The 17,341-nt window shown below is 46.3% G+C and overlaps 12 non-coding genes across 12 annotated transcripts; all 12 read left to right on the top strand.

Annotated features, from left to right (window-relative positions):
• Positions 1 to 188: 188 nt before the first annotated feature.
• Positions 189 to 261, top strand: trnav-aac (transfer RNA valine (anticodon AAC)). The gene has a single exon. It is a non-coding gene; the product is annotated as a tRNA-Val (tRNA).
• An 807-nt stretch (positions 262 to 1,068) lies between these two features.
• On the top strand, positions 1,069 to 1,150 carry trnas-gcu (transfer RNA serine (anticodon GCU)). The gene has a single exon. It is a non-coding gene; the product is annotated as a tRNA-Ser (tRNA).
• Positions 1,151 to 1,611: 461 nt separating this feature from the next.
• trnac-gca (transfer RNA cysteine (anticodon GCA)) lies at positions 1,612 to 1,683 on the top strand. The gene has a single exon. It is a non-coding gene; the product is annotated as a tRNA-Cys (tRNA).
• A 775-nt stretch (positions 1,684 to 2,458) lies between these two features.
• On the top strand, positions 2,459 to 2,531 carry trnav-aac (transfer RNA valine (anticodon AAC)). The gene has a single exon. It is a non-coding gene; the product is annotated as a tRNA-Val (tRNA).
• Positions 2,532 to 3,338: 807 nt separating this feature from the next.
• Positions 3,339 to 3,420, top strand: trnas-gcu (transfer RNA serine (anticodon GCU)). The gene has a single exon. It is a non-coding gene; the product is annotated as a tRNA-Ser (tRNA).
• Positions 3,421 to 3,881: 461 nt separating this feature from the next.
• trnac-gca (transfer RNA cysteine (anticodon GCA)) lies at positions 3,882 to 3,953 on the top strand. The gene has a single exon. It is a non-coding gene; the product is annotated as a tRNA-Cys (tRNA).
• A 775-nt stretch (positions 3,954 to 4,728) lies between these two features.
• On the top strand, positions 4,729 to 4,801 carry trnav-aac (transfer RNA valine (anticodon AAC)). Its single transcript has one exon. It is a non-coding gene; the product is annotated as a tRNA-Val (tRNA).
• An 807-nt stretch (positions 4,802 to 5,608) lies between these two features.
• On the top strand, positions 5,609 to 5,690 carry trnas-gcu (transfer RNA serine (anticodon GCU)). The gene has a single exon. It is a non-coding gene; the product is annotated as a tRNA-Ser (tRNA).
• Positions 5,691 to 6,151: 461 nt separating this feature from the next.
• On the top strand, positions 6,152 to 6,223 carry trnac-gca (transfer RNA cysteine (anticodon GCA)). The gene has a single exon. It is a non-coding gene; the product is annotated as a tRNA-Cys (tRNA).
• Positions 6,224 to 6,998: 775 nt separating this feature from the next.
• On the top strand, positions 6,999 to 7,071 carry trnav-aac (transfer RNA valine (anticodon AAC)). Its single transcript has one exon. It is a non-coding gene; the product is annotated as a tRNA-Val (tRNA).
• Positions 7,072 to 7,878: 807 nt separating this feature from the next.
• Positions 7,879 to 7,960, top strand: trnas-gcu (transfer RNA serine (anticodon GCU)). Its single transcript has one exon. It is a non-coding gene; the product is annotated as a tRNA-Ser (tRNA).
• Positions 7,961 to 8,421: 461 nt separating this feature from the next.
• On the top strand, positions 8,422 to 8,493 carry trnac-gca (transfer RNA cysteine (anticodon GCA)). Its single transcript has one exon. It is a non-coding gene; the product is annotated as a tRNA-Cys (tRNA).
• The last annotated feature ends 8,848 nt before the right edge of the window (positions 8,494 to 17,341 follow it).

The raw sequence follows: 17,341 nt of genomic DNA, 5'->3' as shown, positions 1-17,341 counted from the left end.
TCACGTCTGAAACAAATCGGTGAGATACCCGAACTAAGAAGTGTGTGGCTGTTTGCCAGTTTCAGAAGAAGCATCCATGCATTCCTGGGAAATGCGCCGCCTTTCTCATACAGTTTGAGCGGTTCCTTCAAACGATCGCAAAAAATGTGACAAAATCCGTTAATACAACCAAGTGTCTGAGCGTGCAGGTTTCTGTAGTGTAGTGGTTATCACGTTCGCCTAACACGCGAAAGGTCCTCGGTCCGAAACCGGGCAGAAACAGCGCGGTCCTTTTGATACGCTGCGAGTTAAATGCCTTTCTTGAGACACGTTACTCCTTGTGTCATGAAGCACTTTTAAAGTTACACACAGTTCCGCCTGTCACATTCGCTTCACGCATGAAAGGTGGCCAGTTCGCAAGTGGGCGAAAAAGCATAGCCCCTTTGAGGAGTGTTGCACAGACAGAAAATGTGTGGCCAAATCCATCAAAATAACCAAAAAAATCCAAACAAACAGGTTTCTGTGGTGATGTGGTTATCACAAAAAGTCCTCAGTTCGACTGAAACAAACACTTTGTTGCAGATATGACAGGGTTTTGGTCATGTTGATTTAGTTAACTCAACAGTTACATCAGTTTGATGCACGTTATTGTAAACCTGATCGTCGGTTAGTGTTAGTTGAACGTACGGCAGGTAAATGTACTGAGGTTTAGTCAACATTACCCAGCCAGTTGACTGTGTAGATAAGCCAATGAAAACCTCTTGTTCCCTTTACATAAAGTCTTGAATGTCTCGTTTGGTTTTTGCCTGTTTCATGTTGAAATCCGTTGAAAACCATTTTGAAAAAGAACCCCAATCAATTAAAGGTCAGTCCTTGATTTTATTTCTAAACATGTCTAAGGCGATGGATTGCTCATGCACAGTTCTCTTCAGGCGTTTACCTTCCGTTAGGCCAAAATGAACCCTTTCTAAAAGATAACGTTTAATTACATCAACAAAGGAAACCATTTGATGCACGCTACAGTGTACTTGCTGGTAATTTAGGAATCGCAAAATCCCCAACGGCCGGGGTTCCGAGGAAGTTTCACTTGACGAGGTGGCCGAGTGGTTAAGGCGATGGACTGCTAATCCATTGTGCTCTGCACGCGTGGGTTCGAATCCCATCCTCGTCGTCTGTCGTTGTGATGTTGAACTGTCTGTGGCGCAGGTTACGTTGTTCCATATGCCTCTAGGCGTGGTCTGCCGCCCAGTAGAGAAAGCAACGTGTTTTCTTTGCACCAGTTTTGAAGTGCTTACAATCCAGAGTCTCTGGGGGACACTTGAGTGTTTTCAGACTCTAAAGTCCGTGCTATGTGCCAGCTGTCTAGAAAGTGGGAAAGACTGGGTTGAGCGGTTACCTTTGTTGATGTTTGCTGTAAGAGGAACACATAACATCATAACAACTGAAAAACATTAGCGGAATGGTTGAAAACATACGTTGGATCTAGCGCAATTGTTGTAGGTCAGCGCTAGAGCGTTTAAACGCAGATAGGGAGGTCTAACGATTCACTTGGACATAATCACCACAGCTTTAACAGTGGTGAAGTATAACACATGATGCTTTTTCAATTCTCCAGCCACGTGTCTTCACATAGGGGGCATAGCTCAGTGGTAGAGCATTTGACTGCAGATCAAGAGGTCTCCGGTTCAAATCCGGGTGCCCCCTTGGCTTTAAGCCTGTGTGTCTGTAGTTTGGCACTCTAATATTTCTGACTCAAAGTTTATCCTGGATCCTTTTAACGTAGGGGTAGGCAAACGTCGGTCCTGGAGTGCAGCAGCCCTGCAGAGTTTAGCTTCAGCTCAAATCAAGCACACATGAACAGGCTAACCAAGGTCTAAAGGGTCACCTGAGAACTACAGGTGGATGAGATTTAATCAGGGTTGGAAATAAAATCTGCAGGACTGCGGCACTTCAGGACCGGCGTTGCCTACCCCTTTTCTAATGCTAAAGACGAGCATACACTGTGCCATTTCAGCACAGTCGTGGCTAAATGCCAACGTACACTCAACGAGTAAAACCCATGCGACGTGAAGCCAAAGCTCACGAATTGTGTGCTTACACTATACCAGGGGTCTCCGACCCTGCTCCTGGTGAGCTTCCGCCCTGCAGATTTTAGCTCCAACCCCAACGTAGCTGAAGCAGCTAATCAAGGTATTCAGCTTGATAATTACAGACAGGTGTGTTGGAGGTGGGGTGAAACTGAAGTCTACTATTCTGGCAGATCGCAGAGCTGCAACTTGACTGCTCACACTTCACGTCTGAAACAAATCGGTGAGATACCCGAACTAAGAAGTGTGTGGCTGTTTGCCAGTTTCAGAAGAAGCATCCATGCATTCCTGGGAAATGCGCCGCCTTTCTCATACAGTTTGAGCGGTTCCTTCAAACGATCGCAAAAAATGTGACAAAATCCGTTAATACAACCAAGTGTCTGAGCGTGCAGGTTTCTGTAGTGTAGTGGTTATCACGTTCGCCTAACACGCGAAAGGTCCTCGGTCCGAAACCGGGCAGAAACAGCGCGGTCCTTTTGATACGCTGCGAGTTAAATGCCTTTCTTGAGACACGTTACTCCTTGTGTCATGAAGCACTTTTAAAGTTACACACAGTTCCGCCTGTCACATTCGCTTCACGCATGAAAGGTGGCCAGTTCGCAAGTGGGCGAAAAAGCATAGCCCCTTTGAGGAGTGTTGCACAGACAGAAAATGTGTGGCCAAATCCATCAAAATAACCAAAAAAATCCAAACAAACAGGTTTCTGTGGTGATGTGGTTATCACAAAAAGTCCTCAGTTCGACTGAAACAAACACTTTGTTGCAGATATGACAGGGTTTTGGTCATGTTGATTTAGTTAACTCAACAGTTACATCAGTTTGATGCACGTTATTGTAAACCTGATCGTCGGTTAGTGTTAGTTGAACGTACGGCAGGTAAATGTACTGAGGTTTAGTCAACATTACCCAGCCAGTTGACTGTGTAGATAAGCCAATGAAAACCTCTTGTTCCCTTTACATAAAGTCTTGAATGTCTCGTTTGGTTTTTGCCTGTTTCATGTTGAAATCCGTTGAAAACCATTTTGAAAAAGAACCCCAATCAATTAAAGGTCAGTCCTTGATTTTATTTCTAAACATGTCTAAGGCGATGGATTGCTCATGCACAGTTCTCTTCAGGCGTTTACCTTCCGTTAGGCCAAAATGAACCCTTTCTAAAAGATAACGTTTAATTACATCAACAAAGGAAACCATTTGATGCACGCTACAGTGTACTTGCTGGTAATTTAGGAATCGCAAAATCCCCAACGGCCGGGGTTCCGAGGAAGTTTCACGTGACGAGGTGGCCGAGTGGTTAAGGCGATGGACTGCTAATCCATTGTGCTCTGCACGCGTGGGTTCGAATCCCATCCTCGTCGTCTGTCGTTGTGATGTTGAACTGTCTGTGGCGCAGGTTACGTTGTTCCATACGCCTCTAGGCGTGGTCTGCCGCCCAGTAGAGAAAGCAACGTGTTTTCTTTGCACCAGTTTTGAAGTGCTTACAATCCAGAGTCCCTGGGGGACACTTGAGTGTTTTCAGACTCTAAAGTCCGTGCTATGTGCCAGCTGTCTAGAAAGTGGGAAAGACTGGGTTGAGCGGTTACCTTTGTTGATGTTTGCTGTAAGAGGAACACATAACATCATAACAACTGAAAAACATTAGCGGAATGGTTGAAAACATACGTTGGATCTAGCGCAATTGTTGTAGGTCAGCGCTAGAGCGTTTAAACGCAGATAGGGAGGTCTAACGATTCACTTGGACATAATCACCACAGCTTTAACAGTGGTGAAGTATAACACATGATGCTTTTTCAATTCTCCAGCCACGTGTCTTCACATAGGGGGCATAGCTCAGTGGTAGAGCATTTGACTGCAGATCAAGAGGTCTCCGGTTCAAATCCGGGTGCCCCCTTGGCTCTAAGCCTGTGTGTCTGTAGTTTGGCGCTCTAATATTTCTGACTCAAAGTTTATCCTGGATCCTTTTAACGTAGGGGTAGGCAAACGTCGGTCCTGGAGTGCAGCAGCCCTGCAGAGTTTAGCTTCAGCTCAAATCAAGCACACATGAACAGGCTAACCAAGGTCTAAAGGGTCACCTGAGAACTACAGGTGGATGAGATTTAATCAGGGTTGGAAATAAAATCTGCAGGACTGCGGCACTTCAGGACCGGCGTTGCCTACCCCTGTTCTAATGCTAAAGACGAGCATACACTGTGCCATTTCAGCACAGTCGTGGCTAAATGCCAACGTACACTCAACGAGTAAAACCCATGCGACGTGAAGCCAAAGCTCACGAATTGTGTGCTTACACTTTACCAGGGGTCTCCGACCCTGCTCCTGGTGAGCTTCCGCCCTGCAGATTTTAGCTCCAACCCCAACGTAGCTGAAGCAGCTAATCAAGGTATTCAGCTTGATAATTACAGACAGGTGTGTTGGAGGTGGGGTGAAACTGAAGTCTACTATTCTGGCAGATCGCAGAGCTGCAACTTGACTGCTCACACTTCACGTCTGAAACAAATCGGTGAGATACCCGAACTAAGAAGTGTGTGGCTGTTTGCCAGTTTCAGAAGAAGCATCCATGCATTCCTGGGAAATGCGCCGCCTTTCTCATACAGTTTGAGCGGTTCCTTCAAACGATCGCAAAAAATGTGACAAAATCCGTTAATACAACCAAGTGTCAGAGCGTGCAGGTTTCTGTAGTGTAGTGGTTATCACGTTCGCCTAACACGCGAAAGGTCCTCGGTCCGAAACCGGGCAGAAACAGCGCGGTCCTTTTGATACGCTGCGAGTTAAATGCCTTTCTTGAGACACGTTACTCCTTGTGTCATGAAGCACTTTTAAAGTTACACACAGTTCCGCCTGTCACATTCGCTTCACGCATGAAAGGTGGCCAGTTCGCAAGTGGGCGAAAAAGCATAGCCCCTTTGAGGAGTGTTGCACAGACAGAAAATGTGTGGCCAAATCCATCAAAATAACCAAAAAAATCCAAACAAACAGGTTTCTGTGGTGATGTGGTTATCACAAAAAGTCCTCAGTTCGACTGAAACAAACACTTTGTTGCAGATATGACAGGGTTTTGGTCATGTTGATTTAGTTAACTCAACAGTTACATCAGTTTGATGCACGTTATTGTAAACCTGATCGTCGGTTAGTGTTAGTTGAACGTACGGCAGGTAAATGTACTGAGGTTTAGTCAACATTACCCAGCCAGTTGACTGTGTAGATAAGCCAATGAAAACCTCTTGTTCCCTTTACATAAAGTCTTGAATGTCTCGTTTGGTTTTTGCCTGTTTCATGTTGAAATCCGTTGAAAACCATTTTGAAAAAGAACCCCAATCAATTAAAGGTCAGTCCTTGATTTTATTTCTAAACATGTCTAAGGCGATGGATTGCTCATGCACAGTTCTCTTCAGGCGTTTACCTTCCGTTAGGCCAAAATGAACCCTTTCTAAAAGATAACGTTTAATTACATCAACAAAGGAAACCATTTGATGCACGCTACAGTGTACTTGCTGGTAATTTAGGAATCGCAAAATCCCCAACGGCCGGGGTTCCGAGGAAGTTTCACTTGACGAGGTGGCCGAGTGGTTAAGGCGATGTACTGCTAATCCATTGTGCTCTGCACGCGTGGGTTCGAATCCCATCCTCGTCGTCTGTCGTTGTGATGTTGAACTGTCTGTGCCGCAGGTTACGTTGTTCCATACGCCTCTAGGCGTGGTCTGCCGCCCAGTAGAGAAAGCAACGTGTTTTCTTTGCACCAGTTTTGAAGTGCTTACAATCCAGAGTCTCTGGGGGACACTTGAGTGTTTTCAGACTCTAAAGTCCGTGCTATGTGCCAGCTGTCTAGAAAGTGGGAAAGACTGGGTTGAGCGGTTACCTTTGTTGATGTTTGCTGTAAGAGGAACACATAACATCATAACAACTGAAAAACATTAGCGGAATGGTTGAAAACATACGTTGGATCTAGCGCAATTGTTGTAGGTCAGCGCTAGAGCGTTTAAACGCAGATAGGGAGGTCTAACGATTCACTTGGACATAATCACCACAGCTTTAACAGTGGTGAAGTATAACACATGATGCTTTTTCAATTCTCCAGCCACGTGTCTTCACATAGGGGGCATAGCTCAGTGGTAGAGCATTTGACTGCAGATCAAGAGGTCTCCGGTTCAAATCCGGGTGCCCCCTTGGCTCTAAGCCTGTGTGTCTGTAGTTTGGCGCTCTAATATTTCTGACTCAAAGTTTATCCTGGATCCTTTTAACGTAGGGGTAGGCAAACGTCGGTCCTGGAGTGCAGCAGCCCTGCAGAGTTTAGCTTCAGCTCAAATCAAGCACACATGAACAGGCTAACCAAGGTCTAAAGGGTCACCTGAGAACTACAGGTGGATGAGATTTAATCAGGGTTGGAAATAAAATCTGCAGGACTGCGGCACTTCAGGACCGGCGTTGCCTACCCCTGTTCTAATGCTAAAGACGAGCATACACTGTGCCATTTCAGCACAGTCGTGGCTAAATGCCAACGTACACTCAACGAGTAAAACCCATGCGACGTGAAGCCAAAGCTCACGAATTGTGTGCTTACACTATACCAGGGGTCTCCGACCCTGCTCCTGGTGAGCTTCCGCCCTGCAGATTTTAGCTCCAACCCCAACGTAGCTGAAGCAGCTAATCAAGGTATTCAGCTTGATAATTACAGACAGGTGTGTTGGAGGTGGGGTGAAACTGAAGTCTACTATTCTGGCAGATCGCAGAGCTGCAACTTGACTGCTCACACTTCACGTCTGAAACAAATCGGTGAGATACCCGAACTAAGAAGTGTGTGGCTGTTTGCCAGTTTCAGAAGAAGCATCCATGCATTCCTGGGAAATGCGCCGCCTTTCTCATACAGTTTGAGCGGTTCCTTCAAACGATCGCAAAAAATGTGACAAAATCCGTTAATACAACCAAGTGTCAGAGCGTGCAGGTTTCTGTAGTGTAGTGGTTATCACGTTCGCCTAACACGCGAAAGGTCCTCGGTCCGAAACCGGGCAGAAACAGCGCGGTCCTTTTGATACGCTGCGAGTTAAATGCCTTTCTTGAGACACGTTACTCCTTGTGTCATGAAGCACTTTTAAAGTTACACACAGTTCCGCCTGTCACATTCGCTTCACGCATGAAAGGTGGCCAGTTCGCAAGTGGGCGAAAAAGCATAGCCCCTTTGAGGAGTGTTGCACAGACAGAAAATGTGTGGCCAAATCCATCAAAATAACCAAAAAAATCCAAACAAACAGGTTTCTGTGGTGATGTGGTTATCACAAAAAGTCCTCAGTTCGACTGAAACAAACACTTTGTTGCAGATATGACAGGGTTTTGGTCATGTTGATTTAGTTAACTCAACAGTTACATCAGTTTGATGCACGTTATTGTAAACCTGATCGTCGGTTAGTGTTAGTTGAACGTACGGCAGGTAAATGTACTGAGGTTTAGTCAACATTACCCAGCCAGTTGACTGTGTAGATAAGCCAATGAAAACCTCTTGTTCCCTTTACATAAAGTCTTGAATGTCTCGTTTGGTTTTTGCCTGTTTCATGTTGAAATCCGTTGAAAACCATTTTGAAAAAGAACCCCAATCAATTAAAGGTCAGTCCTTGATTTTATTTCTAAACATGTCTAAGGTGATGGATTGCTCATGCACAGTTCTCTTCAGGCGTTTACCTTCCGTTAGGCCAAAATGAACCCTTTCTAAAAGATAACGTTTAATTACATCAACAAAGGAAACCATTTGATGCCCGCTACAGTGTACTTGCTGGTAATTTAGGAATCGCAAAATCCCCAACGGCCGGGGTTCCGAGGAAGTTTCACTTGACGAGGTGGCCGAGTGGTTAAGGCGATGGACTGCTAATCCATTGTGCTCTGCACGCGTGGGTTCGAATCCCATCCTCGTCGTCTGTCGTTGTGATGTTGAACTGTCTGTGCCGCAGGTTACGTTGTTCCATACGCCTCTAGGCGTGGTCTGCCGCCCAGTAGAGAAAGCAACGTGTTTTCTTTGCACCAGTTTTGAAGTGCTTACAATCCAGAGTCTCTGGGGCACACTTGAGTGTTTTCAGACTCTAAAGTCCGTGCTATGTGCCAGCTGTCTAGAAAGTGGGAAAGACTGGGTTGAGCGGTTACCTTTGTTGATGTTTGCTGTAAGAGGAACACATAACATCATAACAACTGAAAAACATTAGCGGAATGGTTGAAAACATACGTTGGATCTAGCGCAATTGTTGTAGGTCAGCGCTAGAGCGTTTAAACGCAGATAGGGAGGTCTAACGATTCACTTGGACATAATCACCACAGCTTTAACAGTGGTGAAGTATAACACATGATGCTTTTTCAATTCTCCAGCCACGTGTCTGCACATAGGGGGCATAGCTCAGTGGTAGAGCATTTGACTGCAGATCAAGAGGTCTCCGGTTCAAATCCGGGTGCCCCCTTGGCTCTAAGCCTGTGTGTCTGTAGTTTGGCGCTCTAATATTTCTGACTCAAAGTTTATCCTGGATCCTTTTAACGTAGGGGTAGGCAAACGTCGGTCCTGGAGTGCAGCAGCCCTGCAGAGTTTAGCTTCAGCTCAAATCAAGCACACATGAACAGGCTAACCAAGGTCTAAAGGGTCACCTGAGAACTACAGGTGGATGAGATTTAATCAGGGTTGGAAATAAAATCTGCAGGACTGCGGCACTTCAGGACCGGCGTTGCCTACCCCTGTTCTAATGCTAAAGACGAGCATACACTGTGCCATTTCAGCACAGTCGTGGCTAAATGCCAACGTACACTCAACGAGTAAAACCCATGCGACGTGAAGCCAAAGCTCACGAATTGTGTGCTTACACTTGTAGCGAATTTGCGGGAGGAGGGAAATAACGTTATTTGAAACACTATGAACCTCCGACCGAAACACTACGGGGATTCCCAAGGGAATCTTAGATTTTAGCTCAAAAGGGAATATGTATAATTAACTGTAATTAATTATACAAGTTTATCAGGTTTTACCTGGCGTAGCAGAATTAATAATAACAATTAATTAATATGTTCGTCCACCGAAGACATATATCCATAATCGTATATTAACGTCTAAGAAATGTTAATTTCATGGCCTTTAAAATTAACCTTCTCACTGATATACAGTGCTACTCGCAGCGTGTAGCTGGATCAAAAGGCAGAAATAGTGACTTTAATTTCGTGAGCATTGAACACAGAAACAATTCAATTGTGAAAATGCAAACCGGTTTATTAACTATAAAATGAAGTACACATAACGACTAACTAAACATACACACATACCATAACATAAAACATAGATGAGAAAGAAAAGATTGAAAGAGCTAGAGAGAGAGAGTAAAAGATTGGCAAAGCACTATTGCTTAACATCTGCACAAACCATCGGAAAATCTCTAAGTAGCGCCTTAATTTTATAAGGGGTAAAGCTTAAACATCAGCGAGTAAGACAAGTTTATACTTGCATTTGGCTCTTTGTGTTTTCGTTGCGAAGTTTCTGCTGCACGCGGTGCGAGCAAGGAGAGAGAGAGAGTCCAGATGTGTTCGTAAGATGTAGTCCGTTAAGTTGTTTCGTAGGGCGGATTGGTCCGCGTGGTTTTCCGAACTCTAGCGCAAAGTGCAAGCCAGGAAGACTGTCCCGAAGAAAGACAGGGCTCAGAGAAAAGATGATGAATCCGAGGGACTCTGGTTGAGTCTCAGCGAGTTTCCAAACTGCGCTGGCGGGTTACCTAAGTAACCGGGCGATTGAGCGCTCATGAGTGAACTAAGCCACTGACTGAGATACTGAGTGAATCAGCGATTGAGAGATTGAGCGAACATCAATGAGCAATGAGCAATGATGGCTTGGGCGATAGGCCGTTTTGACCTTTCACACGCCCAGCCCATTTTGGGTGTTTGACCAATGCGTGAAGTGTTCGGTCGCGCGGGGAAACAAGCCTTTGTTCTTTCAGACATCACATTTGCGTAATTGCATAAGGATAAAACTTTGTTTCCATAACTCTTCAAATCGATATGACATTGATGCGGCTTATGGTAATATGATACATAGAAATGATTGGGAAATAAAGAGTAGATTAATTCGATACTAAACAAGACATGGATTTAAGATCACGTTGAATAATAATTTCATACCTAAGATATGAAACATGCTACAGTGAACAAAATCTAACTAAAGTGTTAACACACAGTTACATCACACATACATAATCATGCAGTAAAGGGATATAACATATATATACATTTAAACAGCTCATTGTGATTTTTAAACGTGGTTTAATCAGAGACATATCGTCTGTGCCCCCCTGCTGTGTCTCTGGCGATCGTCATTCGAACAAAGAAGGTTTCTCTGGTGGGGTTCCTTTGAACCTCCTTTTACGACGGCATTTGTTTTAATTGTCGCCCACTTTACAGCCTTGATAGGTGATAGAGGAGACAGGGTTATCTAATTATCACAATTTTAGGGCTGTTGAAATCCAGATGCCCAATGGCCTCTATTTGACTCCGAGCCATTTGCTACATATCCCCCCTTCATGGCCACCAGGGTCTTGAGAGACTTTGGTGGGCGATGGTTCAATAGGCGATGGTTGGAGAGGTCATTTGGTCTGGATGGCAGGTGTATCTTAATTTTCTGCAGCGCTTCGGCGTGCCTGCAGAGGGGTGATTTCGATGAGGTTGGGCTCTTGCTCGGCTTGTGTGTCTTGCTTCCCACGGTTCCGCTTGAAGGCTCGAGGGACGGCAGCTGTGCACTTGTTCACTGTTTCCTGCATCCCGCTGACTCTTCGGTACAGGATGAAAGTGAGGCCAAGAGTAAGGGCGTATCCTACTCCTGTGGAGAGGCACAGTACCGTGTCAGCGGCGGTCCAGGCTCGGACAACAGGGAGGCTGTGCATAGCTGGCATGCGAGCAAGTGCCTGGAGGGCAGTGTCGATGGGCGTGACATCAATTAGTTGGGTCCCCCCTTCTGCAATCCTCATCTCCAATTCAGGGTCTAAAGTGAAGTTGTGGTCCCTGAAGAAAGTTGAAAATTCCAGTTCGGTGTGGTACTCCTCACTGGGAAGGTGATAGAGTGCGAGTTCATCGATGTGAAGAATCGCATCTTTTGGAACTTGAATCCACATCATCTGGTTTGGTAGACTGATGCGGGTGGCTGTGTCGTGTTGGTCGTAGGTCAAAGTGGCCGTGCTGGCTGGGGTGTTGACCAGCCATCGGTCACCTACGATTTCAGCTTGGGTGTTAGTGACCTCGGCTCGTGGTTTAGCTGAGGCAGGACAACGAGAGTCAGTCTTCATGGGCCGCAGCCCACAGATGCCGTCAGTGTTGTCCTGAAGGAAAGGTTTGCTGGGGCAGAGATAATTAATGTCTTCAGTGAGGCTGCACATGTGCAGGTTTGGTGCAAGGTACAGCTGTTCATTGCTGTCATGGTAAGCCACCACCGTGGGGGTGCGTATTCTGATGTGGGTGTTTCCCTGCCAGAAGCCAACATTGACAATGTCTTTGAGTCTGTAGATGTTGTGTGACTCGATGATTGGCAGGTTTATCAGAAAAGCAAGTTCGCCTTGTTCAGGGGCTATGCTTAGTGAGATTGCGCTACCTAGGGAGTAGGCCAGATGTGCCTGCAGGGTGTCTGTTGGGCCTGCAGTGACAGAGGATAAAATGGTCTGTACCAGGCTGAGGGGTACCAGGCAGGGTGAAATGGCTGCTGCGGCAGCTCCGAGTAGGGCTCCCCGGAACCGCTTGGGACGCTTGGTTTGTCCGCCAAGACCTGCCTGTGGGACAGTCATCTTCTGAAGTTGGTACAGCATGTGTTTGATGTCAGCCTCTGCGTGAATCATAGCGTTCTGCGCCCATCGTTCTCCTGCCCAACTGGTTTCTGGTGCTGATGCTGTGTAGTGTGCTCTGTAGACATCGCGGGGGTTGAGTCGGACGTAGACCTTTTGGCTATGTGTTCTGCAGTTTGTGATTAGGAGTCCAGGTTGCTCTTTTAGGGCGATGCCTGAGGCTGGACCCGGTGACACGATTTCAGGTTGCGACCATCCCCCATGTAGGCTGATGTACAGAACAGTGATCCACAGCAGCATCCTGGTGACAGAGAGGGAGAGAGAGAAAGAACAATAGGCGAGCGCTACAGGTCCTTGTTTGGTCAGGACAGTTCTCTTTCTTTTCATTGGCGGCTGTTCCCTAGGTGGCAGAGTTTTAGTGATGAGGCAGTGTGGAGAAGTTTGGTTCGTCCCCCCTTTACTATCATGCCATAATGTTGAGTGTCTCTTGACTTGGTTCTGATGGACCCATCTGGAAAATGGTTCCTTCTGACTCCTGCCCATCTTGATCTGGTATGCAATGGGGGAGAGTTTGTCCACAATCTCATGAGGTCCTGTCCAGTGTGGCAGAAATTTCTTTGACAGCAGTCGGTGAGCTGTCTGAATTGGCGGGGCGAAACTGTAGGACCAGATCTTGGTTGTTCGAAAAGCGAAGGTCGTTCCCGGATGAAGTTCATCCAGATACTGGTGAGTGGTGTCATTGGGTGCTGGAAAGCATTCTGCCAACTTTGTGAATTGGCAGATGACCGTGAGAAGGTGTTTGTTGCCCCTCGTTGGCCTGGGTAATGGTCCAACCCAGTCTATCTGGAGGTCTGACACTGAAAAGTTGACACCTCTTTTTTGAAGTGGTGCTCCATGGTTTGGCTTAGCCGGTTGGAACTGGCAGCAAACCAGACATTTCTTGATGTGTTCTGCTACATCGTGCTGCATTCCAGGCCAGTATGCCACCTGTTTTCGTGTTTCATACGTGGCTTTTGTGCGGTGGTGTGCGGCACATGCTGTGTCATGCGCATACATTAGTATGACCCCCCTATGGGCCTGAGGAACCACAAGCGCAGGTGTAGTGCGGTCATCAGGGACATACCCGAGGATGTTGTGTTGTATGCGCAGCAGGTGCCTGACATCGTTGAGACGTTTGCGGGTTGGAGCAGCAGACAGGTCAGAGTTTGTGATAGGGTAGGTGGAGGGGTCTGAGAGGTGGTTTAACATAGCTTGGGTAGCGATGTTAAAGGCTTGTAGTTTCTGATGATCTGCATCATCCTGCATGGCATCTGCATCTTTTAAATTTTGTTGAACTTGTGTGTCAAGTTCTGGGTATGGCTCTGAGTCTTTGGCTGGATGCAGAGTGCAGAGCAGTGAAATTTTGAAGTTTAGGTCTGAGACGAAGTTCCCGCGGCTGGCTGGGGGGTCGTCCATGACCTGTGTGACCTGGCAGTTTACCTTAGATGATCTGGCTGATTGAAAGGGTAAAGGTTCTCGCACTTGAGCCCAAATTTTTAACTGTTTAAAGTCCATTAAGGGTTCAAAGCGGTCTAGCAAGTCTTTGCCAATGAGGAGAGGGTATGAGTCCATTGGTGAGATGTACACAGGGTGTATGATGCTCATAGGACCGATCGTCAGGTGGATGGGAATCACCTGTTGCAGTTGAACTTCAGTCTGGCTGTAAGACTGCACATTCAGCATACACCTTTGGGGTTTAAGGGTCAAATTTTGGGCCTTAGCTCTGTTCTGGAGTCTGGTGAAAAGCTGAGATGACATCAGCGTTAGGTCAGCTCCGGTGTCGACGAGGGCTTCTAGTTCAACCTCATTTTCCAAGGTGATGGATAGATATAGCTTTTTAGCTTCTGCTCTTTCGATCAGGTTTCCCAGGAGGCTTGGTACTGGGGCTGTTGTATTAATGGGAAGGCAGTTAAGGCCGGTTTCCTGTGACTCTGTAGGGAAAGAGACACTTAACACAGCACTCTCTGGTACTTGCAGGCTTTGATTGGTTGGTGTTTGAGATATTGTTTGTATGCCAAAGTCTTTGAATAAGGAGTCGGGTTTGTCTTCGTGGTCCTCCTTGTGGGGCCTCTTTTGGATTAACTCCTTCAATATTCTCAGAATCTCTGCTGTCTCAGACGTGTCTGTGTCACACTGTTTCGGGGGTAGTTCAGATTTGCTCTGTGTGTATCGAGACTGATCTCTCTGTTGACTGTTACCAGTATTTGATCTGCCAGGTGCAGGACGGTTACCTCTAGGTCGTCGGCCAGGTTCCCACGAGCCGCCACCCTTCTGGTTGTCTGATGAGTTTGGCCGGCTCCATGACCTCTTGGCGCGTCCCATTTGGTGCTTGGGACGAGCCCCTACATGGCCGTACCATTCCTGGCTGGCTGTAAAGTCTCTTGACCCTCTTGGCCCTCTGTTAAAAGGTCTTTCACTGTGGCGTTGTCGTGCGCCGTCCAGTGGTAGTTCAGGGTACAGTTCAGAGACAGGGAGAATGACAGGGTTTTTAACAGTCTTTTCAGAGGCCGCTCTTTGTTTACTATAAGCTTTATGGGCCAAGTCCCGCAGCTGCCTGGTTGTCATCGTGCGAGGGCAGGCCATAACCCCTAAGTGTTGGCTTACTGTGAAGTGAAGATTTCGCAGGAAGAGGGTCCTGAAGTTAAAGTCCTCCTCCATTCCTGGCTCATTCCGTGAGCCAAAGTAAGCTCGCCTGAGTCTGTTGTAGTAGGCCTGTGGAGTTTCGTTTCGGCTCTGTTTGAGGTCCATCGCCGTAACAAGTCCTTGTTCTGACTCTGGATCCGAAAACTCTTCTATTAAGGCCTTTTGCAGCTGCTCGTAATCCATCTCGACGTTTTCTGGCTGCCGGTCAAGGAAACTCCTCACTTCACGACTGGAAGTAACCCGTAGCAGATACAGTTTGTCTCTTGTGGTTACATTTGGCAGTGTTTGCAAATAAAAGTCAATGTCCTGCAGGTAAGAGTGGATATCATGGCCACCTGCAGGCTCTGGGGTAAATGTTGGGATATTTCTAGCCAGCTTGTCGAGGTCTTTGGGTGCCACGCCGGGCATGTCTGCAGGTGACCTCGGGAAATTCGTCTGTCCCCACCCCCCTATGGTAGTGAGAGGTTCTGGGATGCTGGCTGATGTCTTTAACAGTGGGCTCCCGCCCCCCTTTTCAACAGAAAAGCTTTGGTGGGGGGGTGCAGGCTCACTGGTTGAATGAAAGGGAAAGGTTGCTTTTTCCCTTACTTGTTCAGCTTGCAGTTTATAGGCATAAATGAGTTCTCTTTGGGCGGAGTCAAGGTCGTCCCTCGCCTGGTCTCGTTGCTGAGCCAGAGCTCGACCTTCATCTCGAGCCGCTCGCAGGTGATTCTCACAGGCCTTCAGCTTGGCATCACGTTCCTTCAGTTCTGCCTTTGCTCTCACCAGAAGATGTTCAGCCTGCTGGAGCTTTCCAGACAGCTCTTCTCTGGCTGTCTTTTCCTGTTGCTCCTTGTGCTCTGTGTCTGTGCGGAGTTTTGACAAGGCCTCTTGGAGTTGTCCAATCTCGTCCTTTAGCCTCCAGTGTTTCTCCTCCATCGATGGGTGTTGATCCTCTAATCCCTGTGTCAGCTGATCTAGACGATTCTGCGCGTCCTCCTGATTCCTCCGTGCCTCTGCCGCTTGGAGCTGTAGAGCTGCTGCATCCTGTTCCAGTTGGGCGATGTTCCTTTCGCCCAGTTTAAGCTGGATGATGAGGTTGTGAGCGATGGCACCTGTGATCTTGGCTATATCCTTGTGACTGTAGCTCCTCGTTGGGTCGTGGGCTATGAACTTGTCCAGGGTGCCGTCGAGTTGCTCTCTTTCCAGGTGTTGCAGTTCATTGGCGATGTTGGGCAGGAGTTCAGATGTCACAGCGCTGAGCCAGGCCTCTAGCTGGTCCCAGTGGTTGACAGGGCTTGGTAATCTGGACATGTTGACACACTGGTAGAAGAGAAAACACAAAGAGCCAATGCGAGTCCGCACAGTTCAGCGAGCTACGGCAATAAAATATATATATGTGGGCTATAAGCTTATTATCAGGGCCTTTCTCCGGCGGCACAGATAATCAGTGTGGGGAAATAAGGGAAAAAATTTTAGTAATTTGTCGCTTTGTTAAAACCTATAGGTCGCCTTGGACATTTGGTTATTCGAGCGTATTACTAATGAATTCTCCTAATGGTTTGTGCAGTTTTGCTCTTTCAGCCCAAAATAAAATGAATCAAAATAATTAAAATTAATTAATTATAATGATAAAAATAATAAAATAAAACACACAAAATAAAGAATGAGGAGGATAGGTTGCTGGAAATGTAATGAAACAGGAAAGGAAAAGAGAGGAAAAACAAATAAATGATAATAAAATAATAAAATAAAATAAATAAAAATAATAAAATAAACTGAAAATGTGAATTGAGACAGCCAACAGACGAAAGTCCTAAGGCTGGGGGAATGAAGAGGATAGGAGGTGGAAAAAGGGGTTTCCTGTTTCAGCTTAGCAGGTTCTCTACCCTAAATTTGATGACAGGGCCTTACAGGGAGAGGGCACTATGGAGTCATGCGAGTTAGGGGAGTGGCTTAGCTAGATTGGCTGGGTTAGACCCAACCTGATAGGGATCTGGTGCCTCTAGTGGCTATAGAGGGGAGAAAAGTGCATCTCTTTTACACCAACACTCGTTGACTATTTAAGGAAACCCAGGGTGGAACACAGAGACAAGGCGCTTCCCTGAGCACGCAGCCAAGAGTGCCGGGCCTTCTGCCCTCCCCACCTCGACCGCTCAACAGTCACACCCTTCACACCGCCGGGCCGCACTCAAAGGTGTCACCCACCAACTGGCACTGCCGCTAGGGCTTTTGTGTGTCAGCTGGCAAGGTTAGCGATTGGAGTGCCCGGTGGCAGAGGTTGCACTGTGTCTTGCTGCCTAAGGTGCTAAAGGAGGGAGCTACCGCAGCACCCCGACTGTACACACTCGAGTCAGTTCAGCGGGACCGGTCTCTTGTAGAACTCACCGCTGGCGAAGCCTCTGATTCATCTATCAAGTGTTAGCTTTCAAGAGATGCACAGGGGCTTATCCTATTGCACCAGTTAAAACATAAATGAATTCACTGAGAATGGGACTTATGGGGCTGAATTCTATTCACAGTAAAGAATTGATTCAATTAAAATTTAAAATAAATCAAACTGCATTGAATTTAAATTTAAACTTAATTAAAATACAATCTCTACAATAGAAAAGAGAACAGGAGAGTAAGGAGTGAGAGAGACCAGCAAAAAAATGAAATAAAATAAAAATAAAACAAATCAAAATAAAATAAAAATTAAATAAAGAAATAATAAATTAATAAAGCCACAGCAATATTAATTATTATTTATAATTTAAGACCATAACATTCAATATGTAGGAAATAAAACTACAACGTAGTAGAATAACCTAGTTATTGAAGTAAGGTAAAAAAATCCAAGTTTGAT

The sequence above is a fragment of the Misgurnus anguillicaudatus genome, chromosome 14, assembly GCF_027580225.2.
Source record: "Misgurnus anguillicaudatus chromosome 14, ASM2758022v2, whole genome shotgun sequence".
NCBI lineage: Eukaryota > Metazoa > Chordata > Actinopteri > Cypriniformes > Cobitidae > Misgurnus > Misgurnus anguillicaudatus.
Note: the sequence above shows the minus strand (reverse complement) of the source record. Positions and strands in the feature narration are given on the sequence as shown.